Source organism: Erithacus rubecula (genome assembly GCF_903797595.1).
Source record: "Erithacus rubecula genome assembly, chromosome: 4".
In the NCBI taxonomy this organism is placed as follows: domain Eukaryota; kingdom Metazoa; phylum Chordata; class Aves; order Passeriformes; family Muscicapidae; genus Erithacus; species Erithacus rubecula.
In genome coordinates, this window is record NC_136686.1 from 28,003,733 (window position 1) to 28,011,846 (window position 8,114).

An 8,114-nucleotide genomic window follows, 5' to 3' on the forward strand; every position below is an offset into this window, starting at 1 on the left:
GGGGCGTTTGCTCTCTTCATTTTTACCACTTCCTTGGCAGCGTTTCCTCTTGGGTTTGCAGGGCGATTTAGCTCATCTCTGAGGCATCCCCCTGCTCCCCCTGCCTGCGGCTGGCACGTCAGTAACCCAAGTTAAGGGTGTCTCTTTAGATCCATTTCTAAGTCATGTTTTCATTATTTATTCTTGCAGTACTTTCTTTACGTTGTCTCCTGAATTCACGGTCCCCATACCATTCCCCTTGTCCTTCTTGTGATTGCTCTGGCAGCTCCAACCGTGCTGCCTTCCTGCACTTAGGATCTTTTCCCCCTCAAAGTGATCTAGTCTGTTTCCTCACTTCTCAGCCCTTTCCAGCCATAAATTGCTTAGGCTTTGTGTGTTACGAACGAGACCTAGAAGGTGAAAGCTAGTCTCGAGAGTCAGCCGTTCTGTACTGTCTGTTTCTCAGTTCCATCACACAGAGAACAAGATCTGTCAAGGAAGGCCAGATCTGAACTGATTTAAGTAACCTGGTTTAAAACTTAAAGTACCAGAGCATAGGTACTCTAGGGCCAGAATTTGGAAAATGGTTTGGGTTTTTTTTTCCCCTTTTGGACATCTGCTGATCCTTGCTGCCTACCTGCTGTCTTGCTTTTGTCGGTTCGTGGGGCCTTTTCCCATCTCCATGCAGACCAGGGTTATGGGTCTTACCTTCCCTGCGCTCCTGTGGATGCTGAGTGTGGCCAGAACTGCTTCGTTCTGCAGGCAGGTGTGTACTGTGCTGTGTCTAGGTGGAGACTAGAGTACACTTTAATTTGCAGCAGCAAGCCCCTGATCCTGAGGAACTCTGTGTGCAGCTTATTTGAGTCAGGCCTTCTCCACAGCAGGGCCAAGTGGGAGCTGCCTTCACAGGAGCAGTGCCAGCTGAAAATTCCAGCTCTGTTGGCCCTTCCAAGAGTACAAGCAAATCAGAATGCAGACAAGTGTGTTTCCCAGTAAACAGAAGTCAATTGCTCTTGCCTAAAAAAGGAGTGCAGGCATGAAACTTCTTAAATGCAGAGAAATTCACTTTGCTCATGCTGATGTAAATTTCTAGTGAAATCGGTTTACTTAAAAAGAAGTAAATATGACCCAGAAACAAACTTGTTTATACAGACTAAACATGATTACCAAGGTAATTTTGCATGTTTTCAAGATGTAGGATAGCTGCCTTACATTTGCAAAACTTGTGGGATTTTTAATAACACAGAGAAAGCAGACACTCAAGCTTTGAACTTTCTGGCAATGCAAAGATACCCCTTACAGATCTCCTTTAAAGCTCAGGACCTACCAGTTCCTGCTAGACCTACCAGTTCTCCTGATCTTTGAATACTAACTAGATGATGTATGTTTTGTTTTATCTTATTCAATTTGAAGGCTATTTTGGGTAAGTAGTAACATTAGAAATGATAGTGTGCAAGTTTATTATGTGCATGATTTGTAATACAAGTTTTTGAGACAGCACAGCAACGAGTCCATTTATTGCAGCACATCCACATAAATGCTGTTCCACCTATGAAGTACGGAGAGAAGGTGGATTGGAAGTTTATGAAGCTGTGTTTATATATATTAAAAATATCAGTAAAATATGTTTGCTTTACTTGATACATATTCACATCTGCTGTTGATACTTCTGTTATTACAGGAAAAGTAATTATGGCAAAGAAAGGAAGAAACTAAAAAAAATAAGCAGTTAGGATGTATCACTCAAAAAATAAGAGGTCAACACTGATTGCAGTGTAATTAGAGTATTTTAGGGTTTTCTACTTCTAACGGGAGAATAATTAATTGTTAAGAGGGAAGAGTTTGTTACAGTAGAACACTTGGTATCCATTTGGCCTTTGTATCTGCCACTGCCTCATGACTTCAGATGAAGATTTGGGCAAAAGACAGTGCAGAAGGAAGACAGAGTGACAGATTTAAGTTTGAAATGTAGGCACTGGTTTTGATTGATTTATCCCATGGGTCTAGTTTTATAACTATAGCTATTGATTTGTTTTATTATTTAGTGGATTATGTAGCAATCAATCATATTTCCATCTAGCTAACCATGATTATTAATATTTTAAACTAGTTTTAAGATGGATTGGCTGGTGAGTGCAATAGGTCTTCTCTCTAATCCAGCAAGAATGGAATACATCCAGGTTGCATGGAATGAATTATTGCCACTGGACAATCTGATGAAATCTACATCAGCCATTAGAACATAAATCCAGCAGTAGGAATACAGGCCTGTCAGGGGACTGAGATTTCCTGCTTTGAAATTGAACATTTTGGCTTTACCTCCACATTTCTTCAACAAAAGTATGTAGTTATTCTGTGACAGTAAAAGTATGGGATTTAAATCAGCGGTGTTCACATAACGGTAGGTGGAGACCCTACAGAAACATGTGCATTTGAACACAATGTATGTGCAAGGCAGTTACTTCCCTGCCAAGAGGCAAGCTCAGGATTCTGTGTCACTGCATCAGGAGTCGGTGACCTTGCAATCAGCCAGCAGTGTGGGAAAGCATTGTGCTAAACTACAAGGGATGTGTTCGTTTGCAGGGGAAAGACTGAAAGCCTTGGCAGGTTATTAAAAGAGGAAATGATTTCCAAATACAATATTCTGTTTTGAAATGCAATTGTTTTTTTCTATTGGATGCCAAAAATTTCTGAAGAATGCAATATCCTCTAACTAATTGTATCTGTGCTCTGAGAAAAGAAACAGGGCTATTGTTCTCCTCACAGCACGAGCTATTTATGTATTAGTCTGTGTAGCACTCCTTTCTGTAATGATTTTCTTCCACCTACGCAAAACTCCCATCCATATAAAATAATCAAATCAAGATAGTTTCTTGCTTTCTTTCACCAAGCTGATATTCATATAAAGTGTTTTCCAGGTTACTTGGATTTAGTACAAGGCCTCTAGGCTAAATACAGTACAATTCTATTACCTCACTGGTTGACCAAACCCCTTCCTTTCTGATGAATGGAAGTAGGAAGTAGTAATATGAAGGAGGTACCCCTTAAAAGAAACAAAATGTCTTATACTTCTGCTAACAATCTGTAGCTGTTTCTGGCATGATTTCTGTAACTGGTCATTATTTGAGTTGCATTTTGCTTTAGCTGTGTATATTTCACATAGGCACATTGTGGAAAGTTACTATTTGTTCTTGTAAACTTGCTTTTGGCAAGCAGGAAAGACTTCTCAAAGTGAAAACAGTGGGGTATTCATTATCTACACTTAAGATTTTCATTTGCATGGCTATACAGGTGTTTGGAGACTGATAAACTGCTGCAGAAACTACTAGAAGACTTAGCACATTACCTGTGCTTAGTTCCTATCTTTACATTATGATTTTTAGCATATAAATATTTGCAATATATGACATGACATATGCATATAACATATTGTCACTTTCTTCCTTTATGTGGCTAAACCTTTTAGTTCCTATATGTAATGTCACAATATCCTGTCAAAATGCTACTCAAATATTGTTTCTCATTTCCCCACACCATGCACCTCTAAATTTTGAGGAATATTTATCAGTCATGTAGATAATAATTTCAGTATCTTTACAATATCAGAATTGATGCTTTTATTTATATCTGGCAGTTGTGGTATTTGTACATATAAAGTATCTACCAGTTATGTGTATGTTTGGCTTCTGGAGCACTTTTTTAGTGGAAAACCTTGTTTCATTGCTTGCTTTTAATCGTGACTGTATTTTTTCTTCCAGATGGAGATTCCTCCAGCTAATGTAAATGAAATCTTTCCATTGACTTCAGCAAGAGTCAGCTTAGTCCTTGTAGAAGGAAGTTAATTGCATGGAAACAGACTTTTTGTACAGTTCTGCCTATGTTTGCAAACAAACACTAGACACTCCTTTATTTCTCTACTGCTGCTCTGAAAGACATGACATCCTACTCTTCAAAACAAAAGATACTAAGCTTACTTCTTCTAGGGAAGTTACCATACTCAGATAGAAAATGGTGAAGTATTTTCTGTAGATTATCTAAAAATGAGGTTTCTGGCTTGGATGTTGCATCACTATAAAAACTCTAGCTTAGTGGAAAAAAAAGTTGTTTTAAATTTTTCTATTTTGTTTACATTTTGTGTTGGAGACTAAATGTGGTGACGATAATTTGAGCAAAACAATAAAGATCTGCAGGTAATGTAACTGGTCACTTGTATATGCACACCTCTGCTGCTTGTCCCTTTCAGGTGCCATTTAGGGATACACTTCTCCCTTTATGAAACAGAAATCTGAAATGGCAGGGAAAGAGGCTCCTATTCTCTGTTTCTTTCATGCAGGTTCAGTGTCTCAGAATAGTAAGCATCTCTCTTCTTCATGGCACATAAATTACTTCATAGAAATTTGCAGTCATTATTCAGTGAATTGATTAGAAATGCCATCAGTGAGTCTCAGAACATTAGTATCATTGCCAATTTGAACTACTTAGTGGATTTGAAATTAAAGGAAAAATACGCAGAGACTCCTGAAGTTACAAGACTATAGGTGTCAAACATCTTGGGTTTTCTTTATTGTAATGGATGCTCTCTCCAGAGTGTTTCAGGACTTAAATGACATTGCTTTCAGTCATGACAGCTGGTTACTTTCCTGTAATCCTGTTACATAAAACTTAAGTTTGTTCTAGCAAAGATGGTATCTGTTCCAGTGAAGATGAAACCAGATCATTCTCAAATTTCTCTTTTTAATGCTGGACAGGAAGGTGTAGAGAGACATGGGAGTAAAAGAAGTGGGAGCAGAACTAAAATCCAGTGTAGAGAATATGAGAAAAGTATGAGAAAAGGCCCATGAAAATGGAACCAGCGTGCATAGTGAATGCTGGAAATAAAATGAGACACAGGAAATATGGTGATAGAATGAAATGAACTGAGGGAAACAGACTACCTCAGTGAGAACTGAGAACTGTACACATTATTTTCTGTATGCCACAGGTCAAGGGTATATGATATATTGTGCTGAGTCTCATGTGCTGAGACTTTCTTATGTATTCTAGAGATCCCTGTGTGTGTTCAGATAAACTACATTTTGGAGTTTTTTGCACACTGGCAGCTGGATGGCTGACTGCTTTGAAATTTATAATGGCAGCTTTTGAGATATCAGTAGGAGATAGCCTTTGCAAAACAAGCTCTGCAGACAGGGAAGGAGGACAGGAGGAGAGCTGGGATGAAAGAACGATGTGGAGAGAAGATGTGGAAAACGAATGCAGGAAATTAGGAAGTGAGTAAATGTAGGGCTTTATCTGTCAGTCTAGGCCAAAGGCTTTTGCTATTTTGTAATCTTAACAACACTAACTATGCAGGGGAGATAGGTAGAATTAAGATGTTACTTTTTAACTGCCCCAGCTAGTTGCCCAACCTTTCTGCAGAAAGTTGTTACACCCTGAGGGAGAGGAGACAGAACCCTACCTATTTCCCTGTATAGTGTGGCAATTAGCTTTAACCACCAGTGAGGACATAGAGGCAGGTGAGTCAGATGCCTGCAGTTTCTTCTGACACACATCCTAGGGAGGGTACCCTGTGTCACATGGGAGGGACAAAGTGCTGAGGTCTGTAATAATTTTTTTAATTGCCATAGCTAGATCAGTCAGGATTTTCTTAAATAATTTTTGCTGTCCTATGAATTCTGCTTTAGGCAGCCATGTGTATATTTATATGTTGGTGCTAGATTTGGAAGACTCCATCCAAGTGAGAGAGAAAAAAGGATGGTATAAAACCAGAAGAATATAGATGGCAGTTCCTATCTTCTCATTGAAAGAAATGCTTCCTCTTAGGTATCAGTGAGAAATTTTACATGGCTACTTGTGCATTTAAGCTTGACTAAGATAATTGATTAAACTGATACATAACCTATATAATTTTTCTGAAAATACCAAATGGCATCTTCAAATGAGGTTAACAATTTCTACAGATGTAAAGATTAAAGAAAAGAAGAGGTCACTCATAAATTCCAATTGATTTAAGTGCAGAATTTCTCACCAATTTCTTTTTGTGTAGCTGCTTTGCCCAATTGCTGATTGATCAACTAAAGAATTCTCTAAGTCAAGCACAGCATTTTACAAGTTCTGTTTCAGCATAATATAAAATAATTAGAGCTATAAACAAAAAAGAAGCAGGAATGCCACAGGCCCTCACGTCTATTAGTTTTCATCTGTAGAGTCTAGATGTTACACAGAAGCATGTTAAAATTAAATGGTGAGCTTTATTTAACATACTTATTTGTTCTTTCCTTCTTTACCATTCTTAATTTCATAGCTCTTTTCTTCACTTCACAGCATGGTATATTCCTGATCATGCAGATACTTATACTCCATAGTAAATTGCTGCACAATTAAACTTACCTTTTAAAAACAAAAAATCAGTTGGAGCTTTTGTAGCCACTATATGCATGGCTTCAAAGTTAGTTAAGTATTTTGCAGGACACATAGTAATTTATATCAGTTTATAGACCATACAGAATTTAGGATAAATGTTTATTAGAAATTAAAAAAAAAAAAAATAGGAGGTAAGTAACTATGTACTTGAAATTCTGTATTATTGTGGTTTAATCTCATTAGGTTCATTCAATATTTTTTTGAAAAATTAATATACCTTTTTTATAATTCATCAAAACAGTTTATTTTGCCCACCAATAAGCTCTCCATAGAAACAGTTGTATCTTAGTAACATACCAAGAATAGAGTTCAGGGAATACACTGCATCTGTATACACTGCCCTTAAAGAGCCATTGTAGTTGTTATAAGGAACAATTGTGCTGCAATTGTAGTAAGCACAGCACTGCAATACAACATCTTGGACCTTCCTAGGTTGATGTCCTTACACATGAGATACAGGTAATTTCTGCCTCTTATTCCTTCATAGGAGCATATCAGCAAAGATAAACAGCTGTCCCTTACAGCTGGGGATTTTTCTTTTGTTTTGCTTTAATTGGATTGGATTGCCAGTTGTTGAACTGTATGAACACTTCTTGCTTTTGGCCTTTGTCAGCTAAATTCAAAACTATTTTTACTACTGCCTTTTTCCCCCCCCTTCATCCTAGGTCTTTCTACATAGGAAAATTTTGAAAATTATTTTGCTGGTATTACCTTGTGTGGATCTGTAGCTGCTCTGTAGGGCACTACTTTTCTACACTGTAGATGACTCTAGTTTTGCCTGCTCTCATTGTGTTGGCTCTCTCCTTTCTGCCCTTCCAAGTTTGCTCTAGGGCACCTGTTTGTCCTCTGGCACCTTTGTTCTCTCTGTCCCTCACAAAGCTGAAGTGATCCAAGGGAACGGTTACGATGACATTTTAGCTTCTCTGCAGCAATGTGTTGATATTTACACTGAGCTGATTATTAGCAAGTTGAACATATGACTACATTGTAAAATAGTCTTAGTTTAACCAGTGCTTCAGGGGACAAGAAGCAGGAAGTAGAGTGATGCAGAGACTGTGTGTCACTCCTTAGATGGTTTGTGAAGGCACTGCCATGAATTTGAGTAGAAAGGGATGAAGTGTGCTTTTCAGCTGATTCTTACACTGTTTTGTAGTTGTTCTTTGCTGCATATTGACTGCCTTGACTGGTATTCTTCTCTGCTTCAAAATAAACCAGACCATTTAACACTAGGGTAGAGTGGAGGGTGTCCTAACCCCAGCCCTCCACAAGAAGCTTTTAAGATGTCAAGCAACAGATTTTGATTAAGGAAAAGAGTAGTTATCAGCTTTGGTCTCAGGCACAGACTAACTGAGGGAATGAAGGCAGAGGCAAGACACCTCTTGTCTCAGCACACAGTTATTAAAATAACATGTCTGGAGGCAAAAAAGAGGCCCAGGAACCCAGAGAAACCAGACAGATTTAACAAGAATTTCTGTTACCCTCTGTGTGGGGAGAATGAGGCCGAGGGAAAGCATCTTGCTGAAACATGGTTTTAGAAATTTTGTATTTGAGTGGTTAATCTAAATTTGCAGCAGTAGCAGGCGAGCTATTTCCGAATAAGAAATGGGGACACTGGGAGGGTTTTTTTTGTTGTTGCAGGGAAATGTTAAGGTACTGTGAACTGCCAGTGATGTTTTTAGGAGGCTGAGGTGTAAAAAACCAAGCAGCAGAGCTTT